Raw genomic sequence first — 18,679 nt, 5'->3', positions numbered from 1 at the left:
TAAACTGCTTAATGGTGCAAACAATTTGAGCAGAAATTAAATGGTAGAGAGAGTAGATGAGTAGAATGAATATTTTGTTTTAGGTGAATTTAGAAATTAGATTGGTTTCAATTAAAATCTAACTGAAGTCTGAGATTTTTTTTTCTTCTCTGTTTTTATTATGCCATATGACAAATTTAAAATAAATTTATGAATTTATGATTCATTTTTAGATTAGTACTATTTTAAGTTTTATTATGAAAGTTATATATACTTATTAAAAAGTGTTATCAAATCAGAAGTATATAAGGCAAAAAGTAAAAGCCTGTTCCTATCCTGCTACACAAAAGCAGTCTCTGGTAAGTTTTTAGTCTTTTTATTCTTTCTTTCATTCTTTCTTTCTTTCTTATTTATTTAACACATTTTAATAAATTTTATTTTATCCCATTCCCCCCCCAAGCCCCTTCCCCTCCCTATGTACAGAAGCTTTGTTTCCATTTTTTCCTTCTATTTTCACTTTTTTTCTTGTCCCTTCCTTCCTTTCTCCCTCCCTCCTCCCTTGTTCCCCTTCCCATTTGAACACTTTCTTCCCTTTTCCCAGCATCCATTATATATGAGTCCTTATTTCCACATTCAGTCTCTTACACCAGAGAAACAATGTGGTATTTAAACATGTGTGTCTGATTTATTTCACTTAAGAGTATGGTCTCAAGGTCCATCCATTTTGCTATAAATATCTGAAACTCATCCTTCTTTATGGCAGAGTAGTACTCTATTGTATAAACCACATTTTCTTTATCCATTCATCAGTTGATGGGCATTTGGGCTGTTTCCAAGATTTAGCTATTACAAACTGTGCTGCTATAAACATGGGTGTGCATATATTTCTGTGGTATGATTGGGCCTTTTTTTTTCCTTTTGGCTCTGCTGGGGAGGGAACCCAGAACCTCCTATATGCTAGGCAAGTGCTATACCTCTGAGCTATACCCTTGGCCCTCTATTACAGATTTTTAAGCAGTAATTTGTTTGGTTGGGGTTTTTTTTTAAATCAAAACTGAAGGAATATTTTTATTGTCATGCTGTAAACATAAATAGCTATCTATGTTTTTATATGTATTTTATTTCCATCTGCCTCCATGTCCTGAATTTCCTTAGTTCTTTTGTGACCTGGACACATGGGATCCTTAGTAACTCCTATACCTCCTTCTTTTCTCCTTCAGAATTGGCTCTAGCTCTTCCTGGGAATTCCTGAGGGCTTTTAAACAGTCTTCAGCACTCGCAGCAAGCATTCATTACCCACTACCCAGGATCTACCTGAGGTAGTATCTGCCACTGCTGCCTTATTCCTTCCTAGAGCAGAAGTGAAGAGGTGTTAAAATATCACGGGAACCTTCAAAACATGCTAAATGAAAGAGGCTAGGCACAAAAGGTTACTTATTGCCCCATTCCACTAATATGACATATCCAGAATAAATGAATCTGTACACTGAGTACAGATTGGTAATCTCTAGAGGTTGGTAGAGAGAGATGGGGGAATAGGCAGTAACTGCTTAGTGTTTGTAGGATTTCCATTTGGGGTGATAAAGATGTTTTGGATCCAGACCGAGGTGGGAGTCACATATTGTAAATATGTTAAGTGCCTCTGAATTATTAATCTTAAAATAGTTAATTTTATATTATGTGAATTTCATATCAATAAGCTATTAAAATTTTTTTAAAGGAAAAAAATGTCACTGAGTTCCCATCACACTGGTCGCACACTGGTCTCTTATTCTCCTGCTGTAATTCATCGAGTTCTAGAGAGGCTGTACCCTTGTCAGCTCTGTTGTACTTCATGCACTGGGCTTCAGAGAGGCACAGCCTGTACCCTGCCTCCAAGTCTCTCTTTTACACTGCTCCTTCTTGGTCTTTTTTTTTAACACCCCTCCCATACCCACAAACAGGGTTGTGATCTAGTCTGTGGGGGAACAGATGTCACCTTATCTCTTGTTTCTTTCTTTCTCTTCTCCTCAAGTCTATTCCTTTTTCCTGTAGCCAAAATAGAGATATGTAGACATTTTTTTTTTGGTACTGGGGATCAAACTAGGGTCCTTCCACTTGTGAGGCAGGCAGCGGAACCCTTGAGCTAAACCCCCAGCCCAAGATATGTAGACTTTGATCAGATCCATGTAGAAAGATCCTGCACCTGATTGAGAGCTCATCAGAACCTAGGAGATACATGTACAGTAGGAATCTCCCTCAACACACAAAGGGCCATACATCCTGGGACTCCTGAGACATATACCCCAGGATTTCTGAGGTGTAATACACCTTTTCCCCAAACATACCTAAGTTATTAATTTATAAGGAAATCTAATGTTAAGGAAGATAGATTATAGGATCCTCTAATAATACAGTCTCTCCCTGGAAAGCTAGGTTGTAATTGGAAGATTGCTTGGTGAACATGTAATAAGACCAATATAGAATATTTTATTGTTCCTTCTACCTTCATTTTTGGAGGAAAACAAAAAAAGACTAACTTTCTTGATTTTTCAGTTACTTAATACTTTATCAGTTCAAGATCAATTAAACGAAAGAACATTCATGCCTCTGTTATCAGAAATTAGACCATAACTTCATCAGTCTTAGTTTAATTCAGGTTATATACATATTTTTCTTCCTGTGTTGCTTTTCCTTTTTTTTATTTTGCTTTTCCTTTTTAAAAATACTGTATTTGTAATGACTTCATATTAATGTGGGAATTTATTGTAGTATTATGATAACATAATTTGTGGGTGTCTGAACAGACAGCAGGAAAGATGGCTGGTTTTGAGAGCAGAAAGGGAATTTTCTACAAAACATAATGGTTTTGAGCTAAATCTGCCTTTTTTTCAATAATTCTTAAATGTCTGTTCAGGGAATTCAATTAACCAAAAAGACAGGGTTCCTTTTCTGAAGGTACTTACATTTTAACAGAAGACACAAATATCAATAAAAATAATAATTATAGATTATGGTAAGTACATTGAAGAAAAAGAGAATGAAGTGATGCAATAGAGAGTAATTGGGAAGAGGAGCTTAGGCTATTCAAGGATAGAGATTTCAGCTGTGAGCTAAAGGACACGGGAGCCTGCTCCATGAAGAGCAGGAGAACAATGTTCTAGATGGAGGAAATGGCTGCAGAAGCCCTCAGCCTCTTTCAAGAACGTCACAAGCCCACATGGCCAAGTGTGATAGCAGATTAGAGAGGGAGGCAGAGGCCTTGCACCTTGAAGGCTGTGGTGTGGAAGGTGGACTTCTTCCCTTACCGGGCAGCTGCTAATGGCTGTTCTGCTGGGGAGAAACCTGATCTGTGTGTTTTAAGAAATCATCCCAGCCACCATGGAAAGAGGGTGGGAAGAGGCAGCAGGAGAAAAAGGAAGCCCAGTGAGAAGCCACTTGAAGCTGTCAGGTGAGAGAAGATGGCAGCTATACTGGTGTGGTGGCACTGGAGGTTGAAGAAAACAGACTTACGGTGTATTTGGAGGTAAAAGTGACATCACCTCAGGATGGATTCAGGTACTTTTGCATCATAGAAATCAAGAAGGACGTGTTTCAAGAACGTGCAATCAGTGACATCTCCTGCTGCCAAGAAGTGAAGGAGGTTGATTATTGAGAAAAAGCATCTGGGTTTGTTTCTTTAGGAAGTGATAGAACATGGTGGCTCCTGCTGGAAGTCTCAGCTGGTTGGAGGCTGAGCCAGGAGGGAGGCAGGTTTGAGACCACCCTGGACAACGCAGTGATACTTTATCTCTTAAAAAACAAAAAGAAAAAGAACTAAAAAGACACTTGACAATTTTCTGGAGAGGCTAAGATGTTCTGTCTGATGGGGTCCTACAGTTCACAATTACAATAAAAATCACAGTTAAGGGCCCGGGGATTTAGCTCAGTGGTTCCGCCACCTGCCTCGAAAGCACAAGGTCCCAAGTTCGATCCTGGATACCAAAAAAAAAAAAAAAAAAAAAAATCACAGTTAAAATGTAGGTAAATCTGGGGGTGGTGGCACATGCCTATAATTCCAGCATTCAGGAGGCTGAGGTGGAAGGATCACTTTGAGTTAGAGGCCAGCCTGGGCTCTTTCAAAAAAGAAAAAAAAGTAGATAAGTTTTATCTGATGAAGCAGTAAGAAAATTGAATGAGGGTAGAGGATAGTAGAGGTATAGCTGAAACAAGAATGGCAGACTGGACAGCTGTTGAAGTTTGGTATGGGTACACAGGGATTCCTTTGTATATGTGTGAAAATTTTCATAACAAGGATGGCTTTAAAAACTTATCGATGGTGTCCTAGAGCGCCATTTCATTGGTGTAAGGGGGTGGAACGATATTTTATGGGTTAAAGAGAAATTAAATGGTAAAAAAGTAAGAGTTGTAGCTCTAGTCTCCCACCCAATGTTAGGAAATTTGGAAGTAAGTGACAGAAAAAACAACAATGAGGAGGAGTGCTAAAGTGAAAGAGTTTAAACTGGAGGAGGCCTGTGTTTGTTTGAGAAGAGATAGAAGAAATAAATCAAGGAAAGCAGAATGCATTTATAAAAAGGGTTCATCAGCTTCATGAGTTTGATGGAACATGAGGGTCAGCTGGCCTTGTGCCATAGCAGTGCCTGAGCTGTGGCCGGAATCGTGCTTTTCTGACTTCTGTTTATTGGTAGATATTCAAAAGAGGAAAGAAAAAAAGATTTCGCTTTTCTCTGTATTGCATGGAAGTTATAATCTAGACAGTACTGAGTATACAACTGAGGGCCTGAAATGACAAGTTTCTCTTTTCCTGTTAAAGTGAAAGATTTGGAATTGCAGTTATGAAAAAAAGTATTAAAAGTAGTTAAGATTAAGAGTGTCAGGATAGGGGCCGGGGATTTAGCTCAGTGGTTCCACCGCCTGCCTCGCAAGCTAAGGACCCGAGTTCGATCCCCATACCAAAAAAAAAAAAAAAAAAAAAAGAGGGTCAGGATAGATGTGGTAACTCACACCTGTAATCCCAGTACGCAGGAGGCTGAGGCAGGGAGGATTGCCTTGAGTTCAAGTCTATGCTAAAAAGAAAAAGAATAAGAGAGTCAGGCCAGACTCAGAATCACATGATGTCTGTAATCCTAGTTACTTGGGAGGCCAAAGAAGGATTGCAAGTTTAAGACCAGCCTGGGCAATTTAGAGACGCTGTCTCAAAATAAAACTTAGAAGGGTTGGGGACAGTGTCACTCAGCACTCTCTGGATGTAATCTCCAGTACTGCAAAACAAAATACAAAAAACAATAACAACAACAACAACAGAACAAGTCAGTGTGCTTTACAAGATACCCAGAGAAGTTTTGTGCAGATAGAAATCAGGGTTGTGTTAGGATGGACAAGACTGATAAAGGAAGTCTAATTTTGGAGTACATGAATTTTGATGTTCTTCTGAAGACTGCAATATCGTATGTAGCTTTCTCCTGGAAAGAGGTTCTTCAGTTCAACATCAGCAGGAAAATTAGGAAATGTAGGTTCTGATGGCTTGAGTTTAAGAAGATTCTTTTTCTCTGCCTGAAAGATAAAAAACAGGTCATAGATTCTAAAAGACTGCTATATGTAGATCATAGACCTTAAATTAAGAAACTGTGTTCAAAAAACAAAAGAACATGTGTTTTATTACTCCTTGCTTGATTTTTACTTTCTCTCCTTGTCCTCTCTCACTTCCTCTCATTAATTCTGCAAATATTTATTGAGCACCTGCTGGGGGCGGTGCAAAATTTCTGGGTGCCAACACAAAGACTTGCTTTATTAAACTGTGATTTATTTTTTGTTGTTTCAATTTTGGGGGCTCCAAGAATTTTTGATACAAGCAAGAATGTTATTTTCATATCAGTTTAGAACTTTTTTTCCCTGAATGGTCACTGGAATGTAATTTTGTATGACCTAGCATTCTCAAAAAGAGTTCTACTTGTTGACAGAGTTATTATTAAGGTAATACTTCAGAGGCCCTTACATGTATCCTTTGGAGGCACAATGACTATTTCTTATATTTTTCCTAAGGACCACTTCAAGCCTTATTTAATTTTCATGCTGTGTATGTGAGAGAAAAAATAAAATAAAACTATCTGTCTTATTGTTCCACATTTTCAGAGGTTAAGTATGAAAATTACATTTTGTAAACTGTCTTTGATGACATACCAGGAAATTGTAAGACAGGGATATGATTTTCCTGTCCTGATTCGCTTAGAGAGAGGCTACCATGACCTAGTTTATTTGACATTTTTGTGCCTGTTGTTCTGAAATATATTTTATCTGTCATATGTGGCTTTCACTTGTTGAATATAATGATCATTTTTCTTAGTGCCTGGTCTTGCTGTTACAGAGTAGGACTGTTTATCACCAGAGAGATTTCATCTCTGTTGTAGATTTACTGACACATCTTGAACCTCAGGTGCTCATTTGTGTCATCCTTTTTCCTTTATTCTTTTTATAGAGGTACTGTTAAAAATTATATATGTTGGGGGCCAGGGATTTAGCTCAGTGGTTCTGCCGCCTGCCTCACAAGCGCAAGATCCTGAGTTTGATCCCCGGTACCAAAATAAATAAATAAATAATTTAAAAAATTATATATATATATCTTATACTCATCCAATCAATTATTCAAGCCAATAGTACTTATTGGACATTTAATATTTGCTGATGTTCTAGGCAGCGGCATGCCAAGTTATGTAAGGCATGCTGTTTGCAAGAGGGGAATTGTAGTCTAGTTAAGAAAGGGAGCCATACCATTTGGGCCCCGGTGCTGCTATTAAATGTATACCTAGCAATGAATTCTTCTGGAATGAAGCTCTACAATGGAGAGGGTACTGTTCAGATTTGTTTTTTTAGTAATTAAATAAAGGTGGGGTTTTAAAAAATTATTTTGTCGGTGGGTGTGTGGAGATCAGAGGAGTGTTATAAGCAGAGGAAACTGTATGTAGCATATAAGTAGTAAAGTATGACAGGAGATGATGAGGAAGCTTGAGTGTGTTTCAGATTATCTTACCATATATTAAACCACCAAAACTTAATGGTTTTAAACCACCATTACAATCACCCAGGCAGAATTCCAGATAGTTATGTAGCTACTCCACCTTCAAGGATGTGGAACATAACTTCCCACTTCTTAAATGTTTCTTCACACAGGGGAAACCTAACAAACACCACCTCAGCCTAGGAATCAAAGACAACATCAGCAGTGATGTCATGTTGACAGTAGGTACCACGGTCTTCTTCCCCAAACTCACCACCCCTGTCTTAATCAGTAGAAGAACATCATACACGTCCCAGTAGAGGGGCATTCTACAAAATACCTGACTAAAACCATCAAGGAAAATGAAAAACATCTGAGAAACTGGAACAGCCAAGGGCCTAAGGAGGCATGATGATTAAACAGTGTGCTATCCTGGATGTGATCCTAGGGCTTTAGGTAAAAAGGAAATCTCAATAAAATATGTACTGTAGCAAACAATAGTGTATCAGTATTGGTTCATTAATTTTGACAAATAAGGTGTTAATAATAGCAGAAACTAAGTTTAAGATATATGTGGAAACTCTGTGTTTGTAATATTTTTGTAAATCTAAATTTATTCTAAAAAGTCAACTCTTAGTCACTTTTCCATTGTTGAGACACAACACTTGACACCCTCAACTTAAAAGAGAGGAGGTTTATTTTGGGTCACAATTTCAGTCCGTGGTCAGTTGGCTCCAAAGATGGCAGAGGGACACAGCAGAGGAAAAGGGCTCAACTATGGCAGCCAGGAAGTAGAAGAGAAGGGAAGTGTCAGGGATATTCCCAAACAGGTCCCCCACAACATCCCACCTCTGTGAGGCCCCACCTCCTCCATTCCACTGCTGAACTCATCAATGGATGAATCCACTGGTGAAGATAGCACCCCATGGTCCAGTCACCTTCCACACACATGAGAATTTGGGGGGACATTTTAGATCTAAACCATAACTACGTATTTTTTATTTTTTTATTATTATTATTTTTTGGTACCGGGGATCGAACTCAGTTCCTTGCGCTTGCACAGCAGGTGGCAAACCCACTGAGCTAAATCCCTGGCCCAACTACGTATTTTTTAAAAACCCATCACAGCTTTTTGCTATCCTCATGATTTGGTAGTTGGCTGAGCTCAGGAAGGCAGTTATACTCCGAAGAGGTGTTGGTGGGAGCTGCAGTCATCTGGAGACCCTGCTGGCCAGAAGTGTCCAAAACAGTTCAAGACTAGCAGTTGGTATTGGCAGTCGGCTAGAGATTTGGCTTGAGGCCATCGACCCAGGTGTCGAGGCATTTTTTCATGTGAGTTCCCTACTTGCCTTGAGTTTTTCCCACAAGGCAGCTGGGGCTCAAAAAGGTCAAGAGGGGGCTTTCCAAACCCAAAAGCAGATGTCTTAAGGATGAGCCTCAGAAGTCACTCAGCTTTATTTCCCCGCATTCTGTTAAATTAAAGCAGGTCATAGTACCACCCCAGATTCAAGGGCAGGAGTAGATTGAGGAGTTCTGGAGGCAGCAGGGTTTTTTTTCTTTTTTGTTTTGTGTGTTTGTTTTGTTTTGTTGGTACTGGGGATTAAACCTAGGGCTTTTGCACTGAGCTACATCCCCAGTCCTTTTTATTTATTTATTTTTATTTTGAGGCAGGGTCTTGCTAAGTTACTATGTTGCCCAGGGTGGGCTTGAACTCTTGATCCTCTGGTCTCAGGCTCCTAGAGTGCTGGGATTATAGGTGTGCACTGCCACATCTGCCTAGGCAGCATATTTTTTAAGCAGGGAAAGAAATGCTCATTTTATTTTATGATTTCCTCTTTTCTTTTTCCTCTTTTCAACTAGTCTTGATGGGATAGACTAGAATTTTCTTTTTTTTTGTACCGGGGATTGAACTTGGGTCCTTGCACTTTCAAGGCAGGCAGTGGAACCACTGAGCTAAATCCCCAGCCAGACTAGAATATTTTTATCTTGATCCTCTCATTCTCAAAAGGAGAATGTGACTTACTCCAGCCTGTAGGCTGATTTTCTTTGTGTCTTGAGTTCTGAGAAGGATAACCAGACCCATAGGTGAGGAAGCAACGACTTGCATTCCTGGGGTAGATTATCTCTAGTCAGAGTTGATATAATCTTCCATTATGTTTCTCCTTTGAGATGGGGTCTTGCTCTGTTGCTGAGCTTGGCCTTGGACTTCTAAGCTCAGGTAACCCTTCTGCCATAGTCTGTTTAGGATCTAGGATGACAGGGGTACACCACTGGGCCTGGGTCTTTATTAAACCAATATGGTGAATGTTTAAACTTTTTTTTTTTTGGTACTGAGGATCAAACTCGGGTCCTTCTGCTTGTGAGGCAGGCGGTGGAACCACTGAGCTAAATCCCCAGCCCAAATGTTTAAACTTTAAAAAATTTATTACAGTAAAATATACATTGCCATTAATCCCTCTCACTTCAGATACACTTATCCCATCATTCTTACCACTTTCTGAAGCAGTTCTAGAAGTCCTCTTTCATGAGTATCTTTAGTTGGGCTCTCTCTTTTTTTTTTTATTACCAGAGATCGAACTCAGGACCTTGTGCTTTTGAGGCAGGCGTAGCGCCACTGAGCTAAATCCCCAGCCCAAGTTGGGCTCTTGTGGCTGCCTTTGTGTCCTGAATCAATTCAAAATATTTACCTCTCATGATTATTTTGACTTGGTTCCACAGTGCCAGATCCAGTGAATAAGGTGGATGAGGACACACTAATATTTTTATGTGACAGAAGATACTGCTGTAAATGGTTGATCAACAGGGTAACCAAAACATTCAGTGAATATTTAAATTAAAATATTACAGTAAAACACACATTGTCATTAATCCCCCTCAAAATACTCCCCTTTTTTTCAACCATATTTATCACATTGTTCTTGGCAATGTGTCTTTTACTCTAGTGTTTTTTAAAAAATTAAATATTCACTGTATTTTTGATCATCTCGTATTTCTGTTTTTTGGTACTGGGGATCGAACTCAAGTCCTTGCACTTGCACAGCAGGCAGCAAAACCACTGAGCTAAATTCCCAGCCCTATCGTATTTCTTAATGAGAATGGATTTGAATGCTTAATTTCAGCTCTACAGCCATTACCTATCTTAAATATAGTATAATTTAGGTTAATATCTAAATATGTTGGTGTTAACTTGCTGGTTATAAAGATTCTGCAGCTGTAGGCTTGGAATATTTATTTCTTTAAGTGAAATATAAAGCAAGCATAGTAAAGATTGTCGTAGAGCTGAGCAGTTGGGTATTTGTGATCATATTACCTGTATTTTTTGTTTATTTAAATATCTGTTAAAACAAACAAACAAACAAAAAATAAATATCTTTTAAAACAATAAAATAAAGCTTTAGGCTTTAAAACTTATAGTTGTAGGGCTAGGGATTTAGCTCAGTGGCACTGTGGCTGCCTCACAAGTTCAAGGTCATAAGTTTGATCCCTGGTACCCCCCCCCAAAACAAAAACAAAAACAAAAAAACTTATAGTTGTAGATTTAAATCCCCATGTGTCTGTACTAAAAATACTTATTGAATCAGGGAGCCAACATTTTAGCTATAATATTATTTATAGTTATCAAAGGTAACAAGTAAATTTAGTGTTTTTTCTACAGAGAATAAGATCATCTTTTGATTTACTTAACATTAAAGACAGGGCCGGGGATTTAGCTCAGTGGTTTCGCTGCCTGCCTTGCAAGCAGGAAGTCCCGAGTTCCATCCCCGGTACCAAAAAAAACCAAAACAATAAAACAGTTAAACAAAATAGTTTAGACGTAAACACTAGAATTTGTATTATGATTTAAAATTGGCTTCATTGACCATAAATTACAAGATCTGTTCATAATATTAAATGCTCATTTAGCTGAGAAAACAGGAATATCCCAGGAACATGACAATTTGTTGTTTGTGTGTTTTCATGGGGGATGCAGACAAAAAGGGTTCAGACATCATTTAATAAAAAAAGTTTTGCTTTTTAAGTTTAGGATATCTCTGCCTTAGCTGTAATCTGCTTTAGCAAATTATAACAGTCTCATGGGTCTTGAAATCAGGTAGTAACAGTGGGTCCAAAGAGGAGGGGACTCACAGGAGTATTCAGGAAGAATGGGATGGGAGCCTGAGACAACTTTGGAATGGATGAAAACTGTGCTGCATGCCCAGCCCATTATTGTCTTTAATTCTACATGGAGGGTTTGGAATTTGAAACATTGAGATGACTGCAGGCGCTCCAGGTGAAAATACTTAGAGGTCCTCATGGCACTAAGTAGAAAAGAGGTGACAGTGAGGTGTGTATTGGGAGTTCTCAGCAAATAGGACCAGATGGGTCCTGGAAAATGAGAAAAGGCCCAAGTATAGGACTCTAGGAACTATTTCAGTGTGAGTGTTGATTAAACTTTAGTATTTTAAACATTGTCTTGGGTAGCTTTCTATTTATTTATTTATTTATTTATTTATTTATTTATTTATTCGAACTCAGGACCTTTCATTTACAAGGCAGGCGGCAGAACCACTGAGCTAAATCTCCGACCCTCTTTTATTTTTTTAAAACAGCTTCATCAAAGAATATCTCACATACCATAAAATTTACATATTTAGGGTTGGGGATATAGCTTAGTAGTAGAGTGCTTACCTAGCAAGTGTAAGGCCCTGGGTTTAATCCCCATGACACAGACACACATGACACGCACAGACATGCAAATTTACTCATTTAAAGTATACAGGTAAGTGGTTTTTAGTATATTCAGAGTTATACAACCATCACCTCAATGTAACTTTAAGAAAATTTTCATTACTGCAGAAAGAAATTCTGTATCCATTAGAAATTACTTCCCCATCCCTTTCCTCCAGGCCCCAGGCAACCACTAATCAATTTTTGTCTCTGTAAAATTGTCTCTTCTGGAAATTTCATATATAGAGAATCATACAATATATGTTCTCTGCATGTGAGACTCATTTAACTTAGCTTCTTTAGTGTTTTGTAGCTCATATTAGTGCTTTATTTCATTTTATGGCTGAATAATATTCTGTTGTATAGATATATCACATTGTGTTTACCTATTAATATTAGATGACAAACATTTGGGTTCCCATTTTTTTTTTTTTTTTTTTTTTTAGTCCTGGCCATTGAACCCAAGGCCTTCATACTGTTCTACATCCTCACCACACACACAACCTTTTTTTTTTTTTGAGACAGGGTCTTGAGCACAATGATCCTCTTGCCTCAGCCTCTCGAGTGCTAGGATTACAGGCATGTGCCAGCTTGTTCCTACTTTTTGCCTATTATGAATATTGCTATTATAAACATTTGTTACAAAGTAGTATGTAGACGTGTATTTTCATTTCTCTTTATTATATTCCTAGGAGTAGAATTGCTGGCCACAGAGTTTATGTTAAACTTCTTGAGGAATTGTCAAACTGATTTTCAAATGGCTACCCCATTTTATATTCCCACCAGAAATATACGAGGTTTCCAGTGGTTAACATCCTTGTCAGCATTTGTCATTATCTGTACTTTTTACTCTAGCCATTATAGTAGATACGAAATGTTAACTCTGTGGTTTTGATTTGTACTTCGCATGCTTTTTCAAACAAAGATGCCCAGCCTCACTCTGGGCTTACTGAAACAGAAAAGTCGGTGTTTTTCTCTTGAAGAATCCCATGTGATCCCTGTGCATACAGTAGGGAGACCACAGCTGAACTAGAGGGCAGTCAGCAGAGGAACCAGCTGCTTACACTTTTGTTAAGAGATAAGGCAGGAGTTCAGAGCAGGACTACGCTGGGAAGGTGGAGGGATTGGGGTCAGACAGGGCTGTACAATCCTTCACTGTACCTCTATTTTACTTACTTTAAAAAGAAAAATTAGAAGCAAATATGTTACATCTAAGTGATAATTATGTGGGTGTGTTTGTTATTATACTCTCTGTATGGTTCTGTATCTTAAAGAATTTGCCCAACATACAAAGATAGAAGATTCTGTTTTTGTTGAAGGGAAAGCTTTACAACTTCAACACAATTTACTCTTGGAAAAGTTAGGATAAAAATGAATACCTGTTCTACAAATCACTCTCACAAACACATAAAAACAGTTCTTATGGCTTTTTTTTTTTTTTTGGTACCGGAGATCGAACTCGGGTCCTTGCACTTGTGCAGCAGGCGGTGAAACCACTGAGTTAAATTCCCGGCCCTCTTATGCCTTTCTCAAAAACCTGGGTATGCATTCAGGACTAGTGTGGTCATTTTCCAATTATTAGGGAACTCAGACTCTTCTATTTTGTTTTTCCACTTTCTTTTTCTTTCATTCTTTGTATGGGGGCGGGGCGTTTACTGGGAATTGAACCCAGGGCCTTTGTACTGAGCTGCAGCCCTTTTTATTTTTTATTTTGAAACAAGGTCTCATTAAATTACCCAGGCTGGGCTTGAACTTTGGACCCTCCCTGCCTCAGCCTCCCAGAGTGCTAGGATTACAGGAAATACACCATCACACCCACATCTTCCATTTTCAGTACATTGTTTCTACCTTGTGTTCTAAGACAGTTGTTCCAGTCAGGCATCATATCTTTAGGCCACATAGGCAAAAGGAAAGAACTCGTCACATCCGTGGAAAGACTTCATAGAAATTCACACTGTACTCTGCCTACTTCTTTGACAGGATTTAATCACATAGTTGAACTAATATTTCAAGCACGTGTCAGCTAAAATTTGTAGTTCTTTTACTAACCAAGAAGTGCTTCTTGGGTTGGGGCTATAGCTCACTGATAAAGCATGCACTTAGGACTCATGAGGCCATGGGTTCAGTCCCCAGCACAGCCCCTGAAAGGCTTCTTTGTTTCAGAAGAAACATTGTCCAGTACACTGCTGTTACACTGGCTTTCCTCATCTGTAGGTATACTATTGATTCTTTTAAACCTAAAGTTTAAGATGTTATTATTAGAAAAAGACTAGGGCCAGGGATTTAGCTCAGTGGTTCCAGCGCCTGCCTTGCAAGCGCAAGGTCCTGAGTTTGATCCCCGGTACCAAAAAAAAAGAAAGAAAGAAAAAGACTAATATAATCAAATGAGGGAAAGGTGCTAGAACAGCTAAACTAGATAAGTCTATGGAAATGCATGGACCATGAGCCCCATGTCATACACCATACAATAAAACACAGTTTGAGGTGGATCCTAAACTTAAACGTGAGGGCTAAAACTGTAAAGCCTTTGAAAAACAACGTAAGAAGTATTTCCTTCATCACCATAAGAAGGTTATGAAAATTTATTGGTAGGATGCAAAAAGCACTATTGATAGGGCCGGGGATTTAGCTCAGTGGTGTCGCCGCCTGCCTCACAAGCGCAAGGTCCCATGTTTGATCCCCAGTACCCCAAAAAAAGCACTGTTGATAAACAAGAACAGTTGTTCATTTGAATTTCATGAAAATTATATAAACTTCTAGTCAGGTGACATTATTAAGAATGTGAAAAAATGGTGTGTGCTTATAATTCCAGCACTCTGGGAGGCTGAGGCAGGAGGATCACATTGAGCCCAGCCTGGGCGATTTAGCAGCTTAGTGAGACTCTTGTCTCAAAAAAAAAAAAAGGAAGACTATATCCCAATGTGAAGGCCCTGGGTTCAATCCCTAGTAATGACCACCCCCCTTAAAAAAATGAAAAACTGCTGACTAGGGAAAAAAATACTTGTGTCTTTTGAATAAGGTGTTTTGGTTTTATATTCAGAATATATAAAGAATTCCTAAGAATCAGTAAGAAAAGGTCAAACAATCGAATTAAAAATATGAGGAAAAGTTATGAATAGGCACTTCATATACTGAAAGACTTCAAAAAAACAGGTCAACATTAACAAGTGAGATAAATACCAAGTAAAGCTATCATGTAACATCATTATACATTGATCAGAGTGTCTGAAGTTCAAAACTGACAATACCAGGTATTGGCAAGAATCTGGAGCAGCTTGGTCACTGTTGGAGTGCAGAATGACATAAGCACTTAGAAACTGTGCTACAAATTTCTCATAAAGTTACATGTTTGTATACTCCTAGGGATAGAACCAATAGAAACGAGTGCAGGTGTTCACAGAAGACACTGTAAAGGAATATTCTTGGGAGCTTTCTTTTTTTAAAAAAATAAACTATTATCAAAAACACACAGAAATTAAAACCATTCAAAGAAGAACAGTGCAAGGGAAAAAAACTACAATAATATTCAAATACAGTAGAACTCAACCAAAACAAAACTGAAAAGCACTTAAACATTTTTCCATAAAACTTAAAAAAACATCTCAAGTACCAGCAAGATACCAGAGGATGTGATTTGTTTGAGAAAGATCCCTAAAACCAACACTGAACAAATAGTGGTCTGGAAAAAAAACTCCGTTTAGCTAGCATACTCCACATAAGCCAAACTTCAAGGGAACTTTCTTGATAACAGCCCCAAACTGGAATTAGCCCTACTGTCCATCAACAGGTGAATGAATAGACAAATTTTAGTGTGTTTGTGCCATGGGATACTACAAAATTTAGAAAGTGAGCTCTTGATGCTTGCAGCAACATGGACAAATCTTAGAAACACTACGATGAGTGAGAAAAAGCACAAAAGTGTAGTCCCTGCCAGCTTCTAAATACATGACATCCATGGGTACTTAAAGCTGATTTATGGCAGTAGAATGGGGGGGGGCTTTATTCAGGGGAATTGGTGTGTGGGGATTTTCTGAGGAAATGGAAGTTTTTGGTCTTACTTCATGTGGTAGTTAGACACGTGCCACCATATCCAAAATTCAGTGAGCTCTACACTTAAAGCTTGTGTATGTTCCTCCTTGTGAATTTTACCTCAATTTAAACATTTTTTAGAAACCTCTACCCTTCTTAGTGTCCTGAAACTATTTTGAAGATGATTCTGTCATCCAGTATTGTTAGTTAACTTCTCAGTTTTCAGGAAATATGTATGCTTTTTTAAAAACTCATACCCAGAGTAAAGGAAACAGTTGGAAAGATACAACATTTATAAAATAAACAGAAGTTAGCAAATTATTTGATACTGAAGAAAAGAGAAATCAAGGATGACATCAAAGCTTAAAACTAAATGACTAGTAAGATGTTGTGCTTTTGCCAGAAACAAGACCTCCAAGAAAAGAAGCAGGATTGGGAGGAAATCCTGTGAATTCTGTCTCACACACGGGGTCTGGCATATTATCCATGTGACAGCATCTGCTAGTCAGGTGAAAATACGAGGCTAGAGACAGGAGAGGTCAGGCTGGAAATAGAAAATTGGGACTCACCCAAGTGTGATAGTTAAAATGGTGGAGATAAGATTAAATTACTGTGGCAGAACCTGGGGGGATAGGAGAAAGAGAAGTGGAGATAGTAGCCAGCAGATCTTTAACACCTTCTGGCCAGGTTCACAGTGAAAAATGTCTACCTCAAGGAGTCTCCACTTTTTAGTGGGGAGAGACAGCCAGAAAAACATACTAGTGAATAAGAGATCCTTCCAGGTAGTGACATGTGGTGAGCTAGAGAGCATTAGTGTGCCGACACTTTCAGCTGAGATGGTCAGGGAAGCTTTTGACCTTGTGTCTGCGTAATGTGGAAGAAGCAATTGTGTAACTGTGTCACAGAAGAACATTCTAAATCAAAGGAAGGTGGTGGTCGTGGGGTGTAATGTGTTATCAGATCAGTAATGAGAAGATGGAAGTAGCAAGGTATAGTTTACTCTTTTAAGAATTTGGGTAGTAAAGGGAAGAGTAAAAGCAAGATAATTTGGGGTATCACAAGACCAAAAATAATTTTTTAGATTAAGAGAGATTGCAAAGTATGTGTGGGCTGAAGGTCTGGACTTAGGGGAAAGGAAGAAGTGCAAGAGGAAGAAAGATCTTTGAGGAAGGTCCCAGAGGAAGAAGGGTAGTGTAGGTTCTGAGTTTAGGATACAGGGGATGATGTTAGCCTTGCAGAGCAGTAGGAAGGGAAGTGGGTGAAGAGGTAGGTTTGTAATATAGTCATGAGAAGTACTAGAGAGGGGCTTATGTGAGATAGGCTCTCATGATAGTCTTAGGCCTTGGCACTCTCCAGGCCTGATAGGTGGGTTTGGTGCGTTGGAGGAGACTAGGAAAGGCACAGAATAAATGATTGAAGAATGTGGTTAGGTAGGTGGGGCATTCATTTAGTCCTTCAGCCCAGTGCTTAGCACATAGAAAGCATTTGGAAAGTGTTGAATGAAGGCATGCTCAAACAGGAGGGCTGTGACATTCTGCAATATGCAGACAAAGGTTACAATATTTCTGTCCCAGGCCCACCATCCCCAGGAAACAGGTAAACTAAAGGTCACCGCTGTAGAGTGGCATCTAGGGTAGATGTACCAAAGCAGGGGGAGGGTAGAGGGAGGAAGGGCAGAGAGGAAGAGCTGGAGGTCACAAGATGCTTCTTAGAAAAGGTAACTTTGAAACTATATTTAAAGGTTGAATATAGATTCACCCCAAAGACCAGGTAAAGGCTCTTCCTAGTAGAGGAGCTGAAATTAGAGTGCTGGGGGGAAGTAACTGGTACATATTTGGGAAGGAACCAGTAGTGTAACATTCTCCAGCTGTGCTCTAGTCCAGGGACAGAAGAGAAGAATGTAAGGGATAGGCAAAGCAGGAGTGTGCAAAGAGCAAGGTTTGTGGGGAGCAAATCTAGGAGAGGTGAGGGGAAACTTGTTGGCCTAGCTCTCAGATGAGGATGGAACGGATTTTAAGAAACAGGACCCTGGAACTAGAAGTTCTGTAAGGATCCTTACAGGCTCCAGTGGAAGGAGGGAGGAGTGGAAGAGTCAGCTGTGGTGAAAGTCAGATTTCAGGATTTGTGGAGTAGTACAAATTGGCAGTAAGTTGGGGCCTGGGCCTCCCATTTCCTGGCTGAGGTAGGAAGGAGGTGGGCTGCCCATCTGAGAGTGTCAGATTCCTTTAGACTCAGTGAAGTGTCTGTCCTTCGTGGATTGTAATCATATTTTTACACTGTGTTGTAATTGTCTGGTTTTTGTTTGTCTTTCCCACTAATCTAAGTTTTTTGAGGGCAGAGCCTGTCTTCACCATTACACAACATAGCACAGTACCTAGTGTGCAACATGTGACTCCAAATACCTGTGAGGATCGAAAAATGGCAGTTGGAAAGAGGTGAAGGTATGCTGTAAATTTTATGAATGTAAATATTGAAGCTCCTGAAAGTGAATCAAGGGAGAGGACTGGCCAGATACTCAAATTAAGTCAAAGTACTGTACACAAAAAATTTGTAGGAAAGAGAAACATGCTGGGTGATTGGAAGTGGATTTAGGAAAGACAAAAGCTGGTATAGTGGTGTGTGTCAGTAGTCCCAGATACTCTAGGAGGCTGAGGCAGGAGGACTGTGAGTTCAAGGCCTGCCTGGGCAACATTGCTAGACCCCATTTCTTACAAAAATTATAAATAAGGGCAGTAAGAAGCAGTAGCAGGCAATTTTTTATTGCCTTTTGAGTTGGTGGAGAGTAGGAAAAGGTATGAACCCTTGCAAGGGAGACAGTGTCCTCTGGGAATAGTATTTGAATTAGCACTTAAAAGAATATTGTAGGCATTTGAATATATGTAGGATGGAAATGAGGGGACACACAAGACTGGGGGTCTTGGCAAGAGGGAACATTACAGTCAGCTGTCTATATCCTTGGGTTCCAAATCTACCAATTCAATTAACCATAGA

General features: G+C 39.1%; 1 protein-coding gene and 1 long non-coding RNA gene across 10 annotated transcripts in view; both read left to right on the top strand.

The window, feature by feature from the left end:
- Positions 1–18,679, top strand: part of Tnrc6b (trinucleotide repeat containing adaptor 6B) — a 255,688-nt gene that overhangs the window by 75,774 nt on the left and 161,235 nt on the right. The window lies entirely within an intron of this gene.
- Positions 8–14,132, top strand: LOC147827458 (uncharacterized). The gene is made up of 2 exons (XR_015452156.1): positions 8–1,298; positions 7,126–14,132. It is a non-coding gene; the product is annotated as an uncharacterized LOC147827458 (long non-coding RNA).

The sequence above is a fragment of the Heterocephalus glaber genome, unplaced genomic scaffold (assembly GCF_053883595.1).
Source record: "Heterocephalus glaber isolate CG9 unplaced genomic scaffold, H.glaber_assembly_v1.0 deba00001444, whole genome shotgun sequence".
Classification (NCBI taxonomy): Eukaryota; Metazoa; Chordata; class Mammalia; order Rodentia; family Bathyergidae; genus Heterocephalus; species Heterocephalus glaber.
This window is presented reverse-complemented; position numbering and strand designations above follow the sequence as displayed.